This window comes from Lathamus discolor, chromosome 6, assembly GCF_037157495.1.
Source record: "Lathamus discolor isolate bLatDis1 chromosome 6, bLatDis1.hap1, whole genome shotgun sequence".
Taxonomy (NCBI): Eukaryota; Metazoa; Chordata; class Aves; order Psittaciformes; family Psittacidae; genus Lathamus; species Lathamus discolor.
In genome coordinates this window covers 40,355,710-40,374,954 of record NC_088889.1, presented here as the reverse complement: position 1 = coordinate 40,374,954, position 19,245 = coordinate 40,355,710, and the positions used below count along the sequence as shown (strand labels likewise).

At 37.7% G+C, this 19,245-nt stretch overlaps 1 protein-coding gene and 1 long non-coding RNA gene across 8 annotated transcripts in view; both read right to left on the bottom strand.

Annotated features, from left to right (window-relative positions):
• The window catches only part of RALGAPA1 (Ral GTPase activating protein catalytic subunit alpha 1), a 131,819-nt gene that overhangs the window by 13,141 nt on the left and 99,433 nt on the right, over nt 1–19,245 (bottom strand). The gene's annotated exons all lie outside the window — the stretch shown is intronic.
• On the bottom strand, nt 4,000–9,636 carry LOC136017734 (uncharacterized). Its single transcript, XR_010614062.1, has 2 exons — nt 9,028–9,636; nt 4,000–4,793 (listed from the first exon to the last, which is right to left on the bottom strand). It is a non-coding gene; the product is annotated as an uncharacterized LOC136017734 (long non-coding RNA).

Here is a 19,245-nt window from a genome sequence, read left to right as displayed (position 1 = left end):
CAGTTAATTTCTACATTACTTCCAATAGGCTAGACATTTATTTCTTTAAAACACTGCTCTCTAGGGAAGAGTTATTAGCACCTACAAATTGAGTGGCATATACAAACTCAATGGCTAGTAATAATAGGGCAATGCAAGCTGTATTCTTACTGTGTGGATGTTGCCACTGGCATCTGCAATTAAGATGGAATGGGAAGGATGCAGGGACAAACCAATGGAGAAAGACTCTTGCACAGAGAGTGACTAAACACTTAAAACAACAGTGTTGTGAGCTTTCTGCTTCTGAGGAAGGTGCTAACTGGAACAAAATAGAATGGATAAAACGGTAATTATACAGGCACTCCCCAAATCTCTCAGCTAAAAACTTGAAGATACATAATCTGCAAAAAAGGGTAACAAAAAGAAAAAAAAAATCTAATTACTTCATTTTACTTTTTCAGAAGACACTGTTCTGAAAAATACAATCGGTACAAGAAAACAATCAGGAATTGTACCTTTACAGGTCACTTAGGTGGCAGTCACTGCAACTGAACTTCATTTGCATTACAATCCATTTTACTTCTTCTCTAAGTCTTCAACTACTGCTACAAATACTGAAAATACTGTACTTCCCATTATTCCTGTAAACATGCAATTTATTTCGGACCTGTTGATTTGCACTTGGGAACAAGCACCAAAATCCTAGCTACTTACTTATGCTCTATCTCTCTGAAAACCACCTCATGTCTTCACCTAATAGGTCTATTCAGATTCCTGTGGCACAGTACAACTACATCCTGGAGATAGTTTTTACATATTCTAAGATAAATTATCTAGGCTCACTCTTCCCGTCTGAGTTACTGCCATTCATACATACCTGGTCTAGTGAAAAGAGGTGTCTTGGGAGGCTTGGAACTAGAAGATCTTTAAGATGCCTTTCAAACCAAACCACACCACTATGTTTCTGTGATGTGCCTTTCTCTGACCTCAACAAATGAATTTTTATCCCTCCTTTTATCTTCTCAGAGCATTGCAGAGCCCACTTTCTGAATACACTGCTTAGGTGGAGCATTCTCTTCAGATACTGCACCCCCTATTAGCACAAATGCAGGCTACTTATTTTAACTCCATAGTCCATACCAATTTGATCAATTTTATCTAAACTGCTCTTGTCTCCAGTCAGTTGACACAGTCACTCTCACCAACCTTAACATTTTTTGACAGGCACTTTGGTACTTTTTTCCATGTGGCTTATGTCTAGCATCAGGTCTCCATAAGCATCCACAAAACAACCCCCTGCAAATCCCCTCTCCTCTTTGCTATGACGTTTATCAAAAAAGAAAGAAGGAAAATGCCTTGGAAGACAAAAATCTGAAACACTTCTCTCACATTGCCAATTCTTTATTATTTTTTTTATTATTCATGGCTTTGTCATTCTTCAGTTGGTGAGGAAATGTATTTGCTACATATTCCCACATCGCTAGCTCTTTAGTCTTTATTTTTCCTTTCCTGTAATTTTAACCATGTAATCTCCACAAAATCCCGTATTTCCCATTGTTCAGCCTCTTCTGCTGCCTCCATCTTTCAAGCCCTTCTGTTGAACTCATCTCCTCATAGTAATTTCCAGAGACTTACTTTGTCATTCTGACTACATTTTCTTTCCATTCTTCTTATTTGCACCTCTCAGGTTTAGAACTGAATAAAATGCATTACAATAAATCTACCTAGTATTTTGCAGTTGAATAGTAGATGCATAATTACTACGTTACAGTTATCCAGCAAATACCAGCATTAAAATGTCACTAACCTGAGGCTGAAAAAAAAAATGAAAGCAGTTTCACCATGGAGTAAAATTTCCAAGACTTTAATTAAGGATATGACATTTCACAATGCTGTAGTCTAATACCAGAGTACCCAAGTGCTAGATTCACAAAAGGGCTGGAGAAGAAATTCTAGTGCCTGCTCCAAAAACCATTTGGTAACAAATGCTTCTTGAGCAGTGACTGGAATCCAGAGACTCTCTTCTCCCAGGAAAGTACCATAACCATTAGGCTATAGAGATGAGCGTGTACTTTCCCTGTGATTCAGAGATCTCATTTTATGAAACGAAGAGCAATTTCAGCAGTGAACAGAGTGTGCCTGATTATAAAATGTCCTTGGTCCCAGTGGTTAGAACAGATTTGTAAGAGGCAGAAGATGTGGCCTCAAAATTCGAAACTGCTCGCTCATTTCCTGGCTGATTGATATAACTAGGGGTTACCTCCTGTTGTGTTTGTGTGGGCTCTAATCCAGTGAGTGTACCTTCAAAACTCTTAGCTTCGCTGCCTTGCAGGTCAGATGGGCAAAGAAATACCTACCTACCGCTGGATAAAGAGAAGCAGGAACCAGGCATTTGGCTATTCAGGACACATCAAGGACTTAGCTCCTAGTGTATGCTTAAGTGGACAGATCTCCAGGGAAGGTGGGCAGTGAAAGCTCTAGATACCTGTGAACACCACGGGCAAGACTAGTGAGGAACTTGTGTCAGGTCAACAGAGTGGTGACATTCCTAAATGCTCATAAGACTTTTGGAAAAAAACACAGAAAATGCTTTATCAAGACAGATTTCTTCAGCTGCTTCTGGAAGGAAGTATTATGCTGGGGAACCTAACTCAATGACAGAAACTTTAAAAAGTCACATTAAAACTGTGATGGAATTATTTGTAATGGCAGATTAATAATTCATTTGTTCAACAAAATTTAAAAGGAATGTGTTTGTGAAGTACCTGAAGTCATCAATGGCAGAAACTCTGTATTTTTCCAAAAGCCAAAAGAAAGTATTTATCACTTCAGATACCCACAATAAAATGTTATTCCTTAGCTCCTGTTTTAGTAGATGACTTCAAGATGATGTCTGAATGACTGAAAATGCATCAACAATCACTATAGTTCAGGAAATATCCTGGAATTATAACGTTTCAAGTTGTAAGCTTAACAACGCTGCAGGCATTCCTACATGCCTAATGATGGGCAGGTCAAGTCCAGTAAACTAGTAATGTGACTTTTTTTGTTGTTGATTTTTAGGAAAAAACCACAAACAGAATTGTAACAAAAGAGTCGCCCTGTGAAAGGGAGTAAAAATGTGGGCTCTTCACTTGATGTTTTCCCATCACCGTGTCTCTCATTTAGAATAAAAATTGAAATGAGACACTTCCATAAAGTTTTTTTTCATAAATCTTCCCTCCAGAATCTTGCGTGTTTTTTTATTTATATACATATATATATATATATGCATACGTGTGCAGTATACCACAATATAACTGTATATTGGAATATGATAACAATAATGATAGGATGCAGCACCTGAGATTCTTTGATTCTGGTGCTAGGAAAAAAAAGGAGGTTCTGATGATTGCCTGGAAATACCTCTTAGAAAAAAGCCAGAGAATGCACTTCTAAATAGCAAGATGGACTTCTTCAGGTTAAATTACAAGCTACTGTCAGAAATGCATGTACAGCTGCATCCCTGACAGTTCCAACTGTTAGCAAAATCATCTAAGAAGTCAATATATATTGATATGATTGTGGAGAGTATGACTTTGTCAGCCAGGTATTTGGAAAATAATTTAGACAAGCAGAAACCAAAGCACTGTTCCATCTTTAACTGGAAAATGAAAATCCTCCACTGAGAGATACCTGCTTGCAGGATCAATGGACACCTGCAAGAGTTTTTATAATTGTATGTATACACTATTTATATAAAAGAGATTAACAGTATTTTAAGAAAAGATGCACATGATGGCACCTTCTCGTTTACTACATTAGCCCCCTTGGCAAATACAGAAGCCTACTTCTTCTTTTCTAGAAAAAAACCCAAATGTGTAGTATTGTCAACAGACAACAATGCTCTCAGGATACTGAAGACCAAAGGAAATTAAGAAACAGGCACAATGAGCAGAGTTTGTTGGCAGGAGATTTCTTGCTCTCTGGCCTGAAAAGGTGTTCAAGCCCTGCAGAATTAATTGCTACAGTTTGAGGTGCTTAAAATTATGAAAGCATCAATTTTATTTGGCCATTTTTTCCTAGTAAATTACAATTCCTGACATCACAATGTGAAAGGAGGATTGCCTCCCACAAAAAGTTAAAGCACGCAGGTTAGGACCAAGGTTTTATAGAAGCTGAAAGGAAATTAGCCATAGCAGAATTTGACTTCTAAAAGAAGACAGGACAAAACCCACACATCACAGAAATGGAAGATTTTTCCGGGAAATCTACTCTGAAAGAAGAGATTGTGCAGTGGTTGTCAAACCACCTGAACTCATACTGCGCCACAGCAATTTGTACTCTTTGTTGGCTCTTAGAGTTAAGGATGTAAGTCAGGCTGCTATTGATCCGGTGTTGGAAGCCCTGCAACTCGCTGCGTTTTGTATGTAGGTGGGTGATGAGTATCAACTGTCCACACTGAGAGGAATAGTTAAAGTTCTCTTATATTCTGAAAAGTGACTCTGTAGAAGTGGCATCATGGTGTTCCCTATTTATTACATTTCAGCGATTTCCACATCTAGTTTGCACAGTATACAAATAGAGATTTTTTTTCCAGCTGCAACTTCTGTTTACTGAAGTCAACTTGATATCTCAAAGTCAGCCTGGGTTCTTTTCTGTTTTTTAAATACTGCCAATACTGAAAATGGCATATAAATATTTTGCTCTGTGCATCTGTTTACACAGCTATGCTGTAAATGAAAGCAGCTTCTGCATATGCAATTGGAACTTAGCCACAACACTGATGATTCATAAAGCAGAATTCAGTTCATTCTCTTCATATCTGATGCAAGCTATTTAGATGAAAGAGAAGGAAAAAAAAGTTACTATGTTTGACACTACTAATGAGGTGAAAGAATAAAAATTTTGTATTTTTCTAAGGTGAATTTTTTTCCTCTACTGAAACCATATTTTCAATACTAGCAACAGCACTTTTGGAATAAAATGCAACAGCATATTTTCTTATTCATAAAACCAGAACATAAACTCAAAGGAATCAGTTATATTTTAAAATTGAACTTTATGTTGCATTTCATGAAAACATTTCAAAACTGCAGAAGGGACTCAGTGTTAATTACCCAATGTCACTAATTTTAGGAACTAATGTATATGACAATCTACTAATTAATGTAGTTATCTCATTAAAAATGAAAATAAGTATAAAACCAAGTAACAAACTGACTGTAGAATTTAAACAAACATAAAATGTAATAGCTAACATCTTTAATAAAATTTTTTTTCAACACAAGCTGTAACTCCAAAAAGGCTTTCTGAAGTATACATATTTTTGAAGTATAATTCTTCATGAAGAAATTACATTGACAAATCCATATAAATTAATCCCATCATTCCAGATCTTGCAATTTGTTTCAAATGCACAAATGGTATCATTCTTTAAATTAATATAATTAAAACTACTTTTCATTTTTTACACTATGAAAAAGTTCAATAAATCTGTGAGAAATTAAAAGTTACCGGGCAAATGATAACACACACTTTTGCCATTTAGAGGCTTTTTTTCTTTAAGAGTACTAATCTTGCAGCTAAAGATTACTTCCAGTATATCTGATCTATGGTTAAATGTCCTGCAAGGTAAGCATAGGCTAGATAAAGTTGCAGCCACTGGGCATTTCCAAGCCAATGCTACTGCTTTCTGCCTAGTTTACTAACACATTATATATTGAAAAGCATTGACTTCATCCAAGTTTACATAAAAATCTTCATCTTTACAGTGTAAACACTTTCAAAATTGCCAAATTACACCAAGAAACTCTAATTGCTGCTTACATTTTCACTGAAAAACCCAATAAACATTGTGCAACACTGTCGTTCGAGGAAAATTCTTGATATAGTTTATTTTTATGTTATTCCATCAGATCTTACAGCTAACCAAATTCTTCAGTGGTTTGTAACATCATCTAGGAAGGAAAAGCTGTGATTCATCAGCACAGACAAAGCTGGGCTTTAATCCATTCCTATAACCATATTGCCAAGTCTATATTGTTTACATTGCGTCTCAATTAAGAGACAGGCAGGACACCTGGTACTTCTTTATCTAAGTCCCACGGGCTGCCAGATGACTCAAAATCCATAACAGGTGCTAAGGCAGTGTGAGTGTAGCACCATTAACACAAGCGGGAATTGGATAAAATTTGGCCTATGCTTAACCACTTAAAACACTCAATTATGAAATGAAAAATGTAACCACTCTGCACCAAGCTCCTTTACAAAAGGCACTTACAAAGATATGTAGAATTAAAGTGCAAGTGTAATGGATTTAACATAAATTTTAAATTTTAGAATAAATATTCCTAATAATAATAAGAATAACCTATAAACTCCCCAGCTATCTTAAAAAAAACCTGTTGGTTTTTTTTCTGGTAGAATGCAGATTCTGGTAGAATGCAGATGTTATTTTAAGGACTTTGGCAAATGAAAGCATCTTACGGAAGGATTTAAAGGCCAACAAGGTTCAAGTGAAGAAACTATATGATAAAAGATACTCCCTTTGCACTGAAAAAGCTCACTGCAGATCTCTTTTCAGCACTTTTTCAGTTGACTGAACTAAGCATTAAGCTTAGACACTGACAGAAAACACTGCATGATAGAAAAAATGAGTATCAGAAATTTTACAGTGGACAATTACTTAAGAACTATCTGTATCTAAATGTGCAGTAATCTGATTAAGTTTCTATTTAATATTGTAATTATCAAGAACACAATATAGTGATTTTATTACCAGAGTAAGCAGTAACAAAGTACAGTAAACTGTCATTTAAGACAGTGTCACAGTATCTATGATAAGCAGCATATTGGCTTAAACTAATGCACTATATGCCTCTAGGGAACAACAGGCTCAGAGACTGGATTTTAACATCAGAATCTATCCATTAATCTTGACTTAAATACAATCTACTCTGCAGTAAGAGGAAGAATGGGCATTCAATGAATTATCTGTTTGAAATATAGCAGGAGCATATTAACACAAACATATAGTAGAAAGTCTCTCTTTTGGTACCATTTATTGTGCATTGTTGGTTTTACAAATGCTGAACTGCATTATAGCATCAAGTTAAAAAGATAGTAAGAACAAATGACTAGCCTCATCCCAAGGACGAATACCTCAGCATAGTAACAGATTACTCATTAACTTTACTGACTGTGGGGTTAGAAGAAAATTACAGTATTTACGAATACCCCACTCATGTTTTAGTAACAGGATATGGAGGTGAAAACAAAACGGTGAAAGAAACAGTGTTGAAGTCCTTACACAGGCAGAATTCCTACTCCAGCATCCAGGGAGGATTTGTCTTACTAATGTATCCAAGACAATTGATGAACGTATAAGGTATGTTGTGCTAATTGTTTTGAAGCCCATTACAGCTGCCAGCGCTTCAGGCGCTCTTTGGAGCAATGCTCCTGCCAGCAGCCAGCCCCACTGGCATGCAGCCGTTTACCTGGCTGTGCTGGCTTTGCAGGAGGCAGCAGGGGAGGCACAGGCACAGCCAGTGGGCCACCAGACTGAAGTTTATTAAAGATGCTGCAAGGGTGCCAGTGAGAGATGTTAAGGTGCTGTAGTCATCACTTCTGCTCACAGATAACGTGAAATAGTACAGGCCAGGGGAATCACAGCCCCACATACTAACTCCTGATTTTGGGAAAGGATTTATCCCTACTGTCACTCAGCATTACATCAGTTTTAACTCGAGTAATTAAGGTTGATGAGTGTAAAAACAGAGAAGCAAAACTGGCTTATCACTCCCTGGTTATAGAGAATGAATATTTAAGCCCCCTATTTTCATACATTCGAATATTTGAATTTCTACCTTAAATACTTTCTCTGCATATACAGACATATTAATTGATGAGGAAACAGTAAGGAAATGCCCTTTATGAAGATATCCCTACAGATTCTGAAACTACACAAGTAAAAATTATTATTAATATTAAATATTGTCCAGTGAAAAGACTGCACATATAGGTATGTATTAAAGTGCAATTCTACACTACATAGTAACAAAGAAAACTTCTCTAATGAGAAGCTTTGCCATTCATTACAATTTGTATTGTAATAAGCTTGACAACTATTCCTTTTTTCTTCTCTCTTTGAAGAGAGTATTTTTTCTGTACCCTGGGTTGCTGCAATTCTGGTATGAGATAATCTACTTATAAGTCATTCCGGAGGGCAGCCGAGTTGATTTTAAAAATTATTTTAAAAACTTGAAGACAGACTTCTATTAAATGAAGAAAACAAATATTAACGGTCAGTTACCTCCCTCTTTCTTTATTTTGAAGGGCAATTAGTAAAGCAGCCCTTTCGCCCTCCTCCCTAGTGCTGTCAAGCTGTTGAGAGCAGTTTGCAGCACTACAATGGTACTATTGTGAACACAGCCTGGGCTTCCTTCCCACAGAGAGTTAAATGGGCAGTTCCTGCTGCCCATGATTGGTGTCCAGTGAAACAATACTTAAGAGCCAGGTTTTATCAGTTCAGCGCCAAAGAAGCGAAGCCAGGGAACCCAAGCCTTCATATCATTTTGAACCATATGCCAACCCTGCTGGCCCCAAAGGTTTATCACTAAGAATCAGGATGCATCATGTCCCCTGTGAAATTTCACTTCACATACCTTCTGTGAAATGCATGGCTTTGCTGAAAACTGACCTTTTTCCACAATTGGCAAGAACAGATGGACGGTAACTATGGCTTGGCAAGCAGAAATTAAAAGATTTTCTAACAGCCTGCATTCTTCAGTGTTTGGGAGGAGAAGCATTCAGAAAGACACAGATACATTTGTGACCCACAGATCTATTCAGGTGCAGTTAATCAGCAATTAAACTATTTTCTCAATGCCTGGAAACTATACTGAGATTAATTTGATTGGCCAGGCCATGATTAGGATTCATGTCCTTCGGACTACCATATGGTAATTCCAATTACTGTAATACTAACTTTTAATCCTTGCTTTATGTTATTCTTTTTTTTTTTCCCTATTAAGTATATACATACATCCTTTTTGTTATAATTCTGACCTGTTTAATTAGTGAAGTACGTTCCATTTCCTGCTAGATGTTTCCATATACTGAATGGTATTATATATAACCCCTTTTCTCAGTAACTGAAATACAGACCTATAAAAGAACAAAAGACAACCAGTGTGCTAGTTTCCATTAATCTCCTCATTTTTTTTTTTGGTACCTATCATCTTCTAATCCCACTGTTGGCACTGGAAAGCATGCCCCAACTGTCTTGATTACCATATGCAGAATGATGCAGAAACTGTTTGCCAATATCTTATTCAACTCACTTGAAAACATCACTCTGTCTTACAGATATCACTGTTGGTTAGTTTTGCTTGTTACAAATAATCACCCATATTTCCCACCAATTTAAATACCAGAATCAACCATACACAATGGTATATACTTGTTTTTTATATATACACATCTCTTAGAATTTTAACATACAAATCTTTCAAGTTGTTTGCAAGTCGCTTCTGTTATTAGGGGTGAAATTATGACTAGGAAAGGATTAAACCAATAAACAACGCGGTCTTTTGCAACATAAACATTTAAATTTTTAAATAGTTTAAAAACATTTCTTTGTTTAAATCTTAGGAATGTCAGGAAAATCTGCTTAATCTTCCCCGATTTTATTCACAGACTTCTGAGAGCTATCAAAGAAATCTGCATGAATTTTAACACCTTAAGGGGCAAGAGTCTTAACATTTTTAACAAAGGGCTTTTGTTCACCAAAATGTTTAATTAATTAAAAAGGTTAAGTAGGTATTAACAACAACCCTGTCATTTTGTGTTATGTACAAGGCAATCAATCTGCAAAAGATTAAACTAGTTTATCTTTTTCATTCCAGTTTAAGGACTCCAAGCCTTCTCCCAGCAAATTTTTAAAAGAGGGGTGTATCCACATTTAAAACAGATTTGATAATGAATGATTGCTCTACTAACTTCCAGCTTACAACATACAAAAATTTCCTATCCTAAAAAGATGCAGTAACAAAGAACTTCCCTCCCTCAAGCGATCTGTACTGACAGATTCAGAACTTCCAGAAGGCTGATAAAGCACTTCACTGCCTTTCACAGTAGCCCACTGACACCCTTTTATTCTAAAACAGAATGACACTGGCATAAACCTATGCATATTTTATACAGAAATGAGTAGAACCAATATCCTGCTTCAGATGGGTAAACTCAATTTATGGAAGAATATAAACATAAAAGAACCTAGAATATATTAATAGTACAGAAAGATTTGAGCTCCCAGATTTGAGAGACTCAAATCTGTTGCTGAGTTGTCTGTTTACAACATCAACAGAGCACTCAGCCTTTTATAAATGCAATTATTAGCAGAAAATTTTATTGCTAGAGTCAGTCAGTTTTGTCTCATTTGTTATTTTGTTTTCTCACGACTTTCAAGAGAGTTTCATCCATTTCATTAGGGAAGAGTAATAAAAAAAAGCCATACTTACTAGTTATAAAATAAATCATAGCTATTTTGTGATGACAACAACATTAATACCTTTTAACCCATGCGCTTACACTATACCTCTTTAACAAGTGCTTCCAGCATCCTCGTTCATAGATAGCCTATAAGAAGAGGCAGAGACAGAACAGCTACATGGGGTAGAGACGGCAGGTTCTATGGGATTAGAAGCAGGGCAATTACTGAAGAAAATACATTTACCTGAACACGTACAAATCCAGAACTGCTGCTAAATCAAAGTATATATGTGTGTTTCACTAAAAAGCTCAGACTATATATATGAAAATATATATTACAACACAGCCTTCAAGTTTGACACTTCAATTTACTCCTCATTAAAAATGCATGAAAACCAAGCGAAATTATGTGTCAACAGGAAAATGCAGTAAAGCTAATGGCTTGGTACATGTATCTGCAAGTATTTCTCCAGCAGTTACTTAAGTGTCTATATGATAAGAACTAGGGCAAGAGTTTAAAAACCCATCACAAATGTTGGTTCAATCAATTGTCTCTAGTGGCTAGAATCAAAGGCATTTAAAGTGATGCTTTGGAATTATTTTGTGCAAACCAATCCTGTTCTTTCAACAGGTAACTAATAAATGATGGCTGAGAACAGGCTTGCATTACCTCTGAGGTCCAATTGTTACTCAGAACACTGTCTACTTTTGCTCCCTGGTGTTGCATTTTAACTCTAATTGCATGATCGAGCCAATAGATTTGACTTGGGAGACAAAAAACCACTACAGAAGTACCTACCCTGACAAAACCAGAGGCTGCAAGAAAATGCACTTCAAACAGAAGTGAGACAAGATGAGACAAGTGAAGGAGAGGTATCAGGGCTTGAAAGACAGTCATTAATACTGACAGATTACTGTAATTCTGGCTGTCAAGGTGATCGATTTAAGCAGCATATGCCAATCAATACTCTCCTCATTTACTGAGCAGCATTAAATATATAGTTAGGTAAGATGTCCCTAAGACAGGATTCAAACCATACTTAACAAACATAAATTGCACAATTTATGCTTTGGAATCTCAGTTGTTTTTTCATTTGGCAATTTTAACTGGCCAAACTTCAGTGTGATGTTGTCCATACAGAAGTTACCTTAGATTGATTCAATTCCATTGCATTGCCGTTGTGTATAAAATTCCTTTATGTTTCAAACTGTACCAATTTTCTGTAGAGTGTACTAACACACAAATCTCAAATATAAGCATTCTAAAATGCAGCAGTTATTTAAGCACTGCTCATTTTGCCTTCTTTTTTTTTTTTTCCATTAGTGGTTTGCCATTCTGATGTATGTTAGCCATCCATGGTTAAAAAGAAACCAAATCTTTCACGTAGTTCGCCTGGAAGTTTCCTTAAAATAGTCTCTTATTGCTCAAATATATTTGCGACATCAAAGGAAAATACATTAATTGGATGTATTAGTTTAGGTGGAAAATCCTGTAAATATAATAGCTGTTACTGTCATTGCGTACCTACTAGCAGACACACACTCTCACGCACAAATACGCACAACTCTAAGTAAAATTTTTCCCTTATATATAGGTCTTCTTATAATGCAGAGAGAAACTATTACACGATTCCTTGAAAGGGAAATACCTGAACAGCCCATTAAAATAATCAGATACTTATAAAATGCCTTGAGAATCTTCAGTTTTTCATAGGGATGCCGGGGAAGGACTCTTCGTCAGGGACTGTAGTGACAGGACACAGGGTAACGGGTTAAAACTTAAACAGGGGAAGTTTAGATTGGATATAAGGAGGAAATTCTTTCCTGTTAGGGTGGTGAGACACTGGAATCGGTTGCCCAGGGAGGCTGTGAGTGCTCCATCCCTGGCAGCATTCAAGGCCAGGTTGGACGAAGCCTTGTGTGGGATGGTTTAGTGTGAGGAGTCCCTGCTATGGCAGGGGGGTTGGACCTAGATGACCTTAGGTCCTTTCCAACCCTAACTATTCTATGATTCTATGTTATATCATTGTATGCAGGCATTTAATTAACCACATTTTTAATAGTTAAAGATCAGGAATGCTGAGGAAACTTCGAGGGAAAAAAAGAGGCTTATAAAAGGTGGAAGTAGGGACAGGCGGCCTGGGAAGAATACAGGGATGTTGTCTGGGAAGGTAGGGACCAGGTTAGGAAAGCTAAGGCCCAGTTAGAATTAAACTTGGCTAGGGATGTTAACAGGAAGGGATTCTATAGGTACACTGCAAATAAAAGACTAGGGATAACGTGGGCCCTCTCCAGAAGCTATCAGCAGAACTGGCTACCCTGGATTTGGAGAAGGCTGAGGTTCTGAATGACTTCTTTGTCTCGGTCTTCACTGGCAAAGGCTCAGACCACACCAACCAAGTCCTGGAAGGCAGACGCAGGGACTGTGAGAATGAAGACCTTGGGCCCACTGCAGGAGAGGATCTGGTTCGAGACCATCTTAAAAATCTGAAAGTGCACAAGTCCATGGGACCTGATGAAATCCATCCGTGGGTCCTGAAGGAGCTGGCGAATGAAGTTGCTAAGCCACTGGCCATCATATTTCAAAAAACATGGCAGTCGGGTAAAGTTCCCAATGACTGGAAAAAGGGAAATATAACCCCCATTTTCAAGAAGGGGAAAATGGATGACCCAGGGAATTACAGACCAGTCTCACCTCTGTGCCTGGCAAAATTTCAGAGCACGCTCTTCTGGAAGGCACGCTAAGGCACATGAAAAAAAACAAGGTGCTTGGTGACAGCCAGCATGGCTTCACTGAGGGGAAATCCTGCCTGACCAATTTGGTGGCCTTCTATGATGGGGCTACAGAACTGATGGACAGGGGTAGAGCAGTTGATGCCATCTACCAGGACTTGTGCAGAGCGTTCAACACTGTCGTGCACGACATCCTTATCTCTAAATTGGAGAGACATCAATTCAATAGGTGGACCACTCGGTGGATAAAGAACTGGCTGGATGGCCGCACACACAATGGCTCAATGTCCAGCTGGAGACCAGTAACAAGTGGTGTCCCTCAGGGACCAGTGTTGGGACCTGTCTTGTTTAACATCTTCGTCGCTGACATGGACAGTGGGATTGAGTGTGCCCTCAGCAAGTTTGCCAATGACACCAAGATGTGTGGTTCGGTTGATACACTGGAGGGAAGGGATGCCATCCAGAGGGACCCTGACACGCTTGTGAGATGGGCTGATGCCAACCTCATGAAGTTTAACCACGACAAGTGCAAGGTCCTACACCTGGGTCAGAGCAATCCCAGGCACAGCTACAGGCACAGTCCAGAGGAGGGCCACAAGGATGATCAGGGGACTGGAGCACCTCCCGTATGAAGACAGGCTGAGGAAGTTGGGGCTGTTCAGCCTGGAGAAGAGAAGGCTGTGTGCAGACCTCATAGCAGCCTTCCAGTATCTGAAGGTGGCCTATAGGGATGCTGGGTAGGCACTCTTCATGAGGGACTGTAGTGAAAGGACAAGGGGTAATGGGTTCAAGCTTAAACAGGGGAAGTTTAGATTGGATATAAGGAAGAAGTTCTTTCCTGTTAGGGTGGTGAGGCACTGGAATGGGTTGCCCAGGGAAGCTGTGAATGCTCCATCCCTGGTGGTGTTCAAGGCCAGGTTGGACAGAGCCTTGGGTGACATGGTTTAGTGTGAGATGTCCCTGCCCATGGCAGGGGGGTTGGAACCAGATGATCTTAAGGTCCTTTCCAACCCTAACTATTCTATGATTCTATTCTAAGCAAGTTGTCAGCAGAACTAGGACTTGCAAAACAGAGCAAATCAAAGTACAAGAAAGACTGAACATCACATTCTCTACCTTATGATTCTTGCTTGAACTTGGAAAACAATTTCTGTTGTGAAACAGTAGATTTTAGAAACAACTCTTATTTTCTTCTGGAAAAAACAGTGGGGGTCATATGATGAACTCATCCATGGCTCTCACTTGAACTCATCTCAGATAAGGCTACAATGTTATAATTCAGCGATTGGAAAAATATTCACTGAAATTCTGAAATTTTCAATTATTTGTTGTAAAGCATATAGAATAGTATCTAAAGTGTTTAAATCATTATTTTAAATGTTCCTTCTCATCTGTGATGACAGAAAAATCAGTAACAGGCATATTAAAACATTATTAAATGTCTTGTATGAAAATTGTATTGTCAGAAATACAGCAAAGTTTGCTGAGAATCTTTGCATACAGCAGTTAAAAAAATCTAATCCAGAACATATTAGAAGAGCAACTACAATGGCATGTATTATTCCTTTCACTATACCAAACGTAATTAGTGGCACTGTAAAAAATGAATTAATGATATATATTTAAGAAGAGAGAGCACCCCTAAGCCTTTTCCATTTGATACAAAGTTATCACCAACGTTATCACACATACTGATTGCTGTATTCATTTTTTTCTCAATGCATCTATAAGATAGAAAACTTAATGGACTAAGAGGAAGGGAAACTGGCGTTGCCAAAATCAGTGCTTTTCAGCTTTAACTTCTAACTTTCAGTCTTAGTAAGAATCTCCAAAATCTGCACAAATTCCAGTTTAAAGATGTAAATCAAAGCAAACACTTTAGATTAAATGAAGCTAATGTGGCCAGAGAACCCAAAGAATACTCTTTGCTCACCACATATCATTATTTTTATATATCATTATTATATCAACACTTTATTTTTAAAGATGAGCTTTCCAATGTCTGCAATTCTATCTTGAGGCAGATGATGGTTGAACAGGCACAACCAACAGTGACACTACCAGTTCCAACAAAACACTTTCTTGGGGCAGTTGAGTATCACATCAAGCAAGAAAGGTTCTTCTGATCTATGAGCTCTTAATACAGAGTAAACTTTTAACAAACCACTCAAAGACATGTCGTGGTTTAAACCCAACCACAAAAGCTCGTTCACTCACTCCCCCCTTGCCTTTTGTCTTTCTCCCTTTTTCTTCCTGCCCACCCCTTCCCGCTCCCGCAGGGATGGGGAGGAGAATCGAGAGAATGTAACTCCCACGGGTTGAGATAAGAACAGCCCAGTAACTAAGGTATAACACAAATCACTGCTGCTACCACCAGTGATAATATTGATAAGAGAAAATAACAAGAGAATATGTTACCACCGCCGAATGAGTTCGACCCCCCTGAAGAGAGATTGTGCCCTTCCAGGTAACTCCCAGTCACCTCCCTGGGCATGACGTGCTGTGGTATGGAATACCTCTTTGGCTAGCTTGGGTCAGGTGTCCTGTCTCTGCTTCCTCCCGGCCACCCCTCATCCCCAGCAGAGCATGAGACTCACAAAGTCCTTGGCCAGAATAAACATTACTTAACAACAATTAAAAACAATCTGTGTTATCAGCTCTCTGCCCAGGCTGGAAGTCAAAACACAGAGCTTGCACCAGTTACTAAGAGGGAGCAAAACGGCTACTGGTAAACCCAGGACAGACATTTTGTTTATGAAGAAGTTACTGTCTTGTCAGATACCATATAGGGTTAATATCTTCTCTTTCTCTAGAAGACAACTGACAAAAAAGGTTAGCTACATCAAGTACCAAATGCTTAGACACAGTGTCAAAATTTTTTCAATTTTGATTAGAAAAAAAATTCCAATAATTTATATTTATTTTCTGCAATATAATATTCTTTGGGTGGAATTATTAAAACTGCAAGATATTTTTGCCAAGTTCATCTGTTTCATATGACAAAAAAAAGAAAAAAAAGCACCAATTCTTGGCATTAGGTCAAAGACTTCATAGACGAATATAAATAAGTGAAAATCATGCTATGATTACTATGAATAAAATAGTCTTCAATATTCCATAAAAAAAATCAGATTTAAAAAATGCTAAATTGGTTTTTTTACTGTGTGTTTAGCTATATACTATGTACTATCATTTGTGAGGGAAATACTACATAAGACAGAAACCACGGTGTCTGAACTGCACTATCTGAAGAGCAGACAGTTTGAAATAATTGCTAGCACTCCAAAATTTGTGTACAATGTACAAAAAGTAACACTAGTTTCACAATTGGAATTTCACTCCCACAGATTTTATAGTACTTTTCCAATTCTGTTGCAATAATTTAAACAATTTGGATCACTGGAGGTACTTACTAAACCAAATAAAGAACATTATTTTGGTGCACCTCTTGGCATTTGGCTAGCATCTGTTGTTTATTTAGGAAGTTCACATAAAAATTTATATGAAACCACTCTTCCTATTGTTCAAAATATTTAGTATTGATCCATTTCCCACACATGGTAGACTCTGAATTCAGAATGCAACAAAGTGCTTGTTCCGAGATGCAAGCCATGAATAAAACTATTCATATCAGGAATCTCAATGCAATCTAGTAAATAGAGTATTTAATAATTCCCTAAATATTTGCCTCCTGATTCTACATCATAGTGAAAATGACTGTATTTTGCGTATCACTTGCATGCACATATGCTGCCTGTTGGTGAGGGAGTACTGGTACAAGAAAGCCAGGCCACCAAATGATAGTGAGGGAGTACAGAATCCTCGAAGGGGAAACTAAAGCAAATTCCAAACATCAGTGCAGAAACTGTACTCAAAATGGCAATTATTCTGTTCACACAGCTGCAGCAATGAGGATGTCAAGCATCAAGTTAAAGCAGCACACCTGCCATGAATGACTGACGTTGGCTGATAATTTTAAGAAATTTTTTCATCTTAAAATACTACAATACAGAAACAGATCATTATAGTATTCTGAACAAAGAATAAAAACACAAAACAGATGAAACCTTTAAATATCATTAACACAATAAAATCTTTGAAGTGTTTTGCTATCAGAGATGTCAAAATAATATCAGAAAGAGGATGATGATTGACAGAATATGTCAATCTCAGAAAGCTACTTCAGCCTGTACAATATATGCTCAAAGTTGGGGCAGACTAAAAGGGAGATGAGCAGTATTTCTTGTATCCACGCAACCATTATTATACTATTCACACATACTACCCATTGCCACATCATCATTAACAGACTAGCGCAATAAAGAAAAAGTTGCAATCAGGTTACATGAAGAGGTCTGAATATCCCTGCTGATTACAAATGACAGCTGATTTTTTTCAGTCAGGTCTGCACTTAGAAAATGCACTAACTCAGAGGACAGGTGAACACTCCTTGGAAGCAGGAGGGTCAAACTCAGTGCTACTTTCTTCACATCACATATGCAAGCGAATCAACAGTCTAATTAAGTGTTTACCTTGATCTATCATCACATATCTTTACTATGCCATTGTAAATATTCCTCAAAAATAGATAAGCACATACCTACTGTATCATCAACTCGACACTGAGTTAAAAGGTGCCCACCAGGTATTACACAGCACAATGAATTGAACCACACACCTGCAGGCACTGAGACATCCATACACTGATGCTGGCTTTGAAACCAATTCTGTTGGTCTACAATGGGAAAACGAGTTCTAACATAGAAGCATAGGGCTTTAAATGTGTTCTGTTTGACAGCAGTCTCAAGTATTCTTGTTTCCTCAAGAACCATATTCAGCTGAATTTCTGCTAACCATCAAAGTTCCTAATAAATTGGTATATTAGATACTCATACATAAACAAAAATTAATTTCAAGCAGATCACTTCATAATCCTCTTTTATTGACACCATTATGGTCTTGGACATGTGGGAAGTCTTGGTTATCTGCTTCAGTTACCCAGCTGGATCTCTGCTTTTGGTATACCTTCCAAAAAAATAGCTTTTCTGTTCCTTTTATTCTCCCCCTTTGAACATATTGTTTTCAGCACTGTGAGCCCTCTTTTAATTTGCTCCAGCAACACTCAACACAGGGAAAGACCACCTTGGACAATGAGTCCTGTCTTCTGCAAAAGACATTAAGTCTGAGAGAGTCTCAAGAAAAGCTATTTAACCACAGACCATCAAATACTCTTGCCCCCATGCCTTTCAGTCCACAACAAACTTAAAAGCCAGTAATGAACTGCTACAGCCATAGCTAAAATATAACAGAGGAAAAGAGTGGGAGACACTAAAGACAATCCTTGACGTCTTCAATACCCTGCTATTGCAGGATCATAATTAGATTCAATTTTCAAATATTCCTAGTTAACAGATCATGTCCATGTTACAGGAAACACCCATGAGTCTTCACCATTCTTGTTTGAGAGAAATTCCTTCCTGACCTCAAATCTGGACATGGGTTGAACACCAAGAGCATGTCCATGACGTTTTTAATCAAGACCTTTTTAAACCACTGAGAGTCAGACCAAGCTTTGAAGTATAACTTTTTTTGCTGTTCTCCACTGACAGCTGACTCCACCATAGCGTAATTCAAGCCAGGGAAGTTTGTAAATTTTTTTCTAATTTCATGCCAAGCAAACAGCTTTTAAAGAACTGCCCACACCCCCGTTCTAATTTTTAAAGTATTAAACAAAGAACTCCAAGCCAGGTGGAAAAAGAATTCTACACACTACTTAACAAAGTCACCCTTTAACATCAGTGCCCAATCAACTGGTGCTTCACAAGCTTACTAAGTGATGGTGCAAAATGTACCCACCAAATACTATCTCATCTTAAATACAGGTAACACTTTCTAGTTATCATGCTAACCATATTAGGGGACAAATTATCAACATGCTAACGGAGGCCATTAATTATATCATGAATTATATGCAGTGCTGTGATGCATATAAAACCCGCACAATTTGGAGAACTGAATTAAAAGTGCAATATACAGCTTTTAGGAACCAGCCAATTCCTA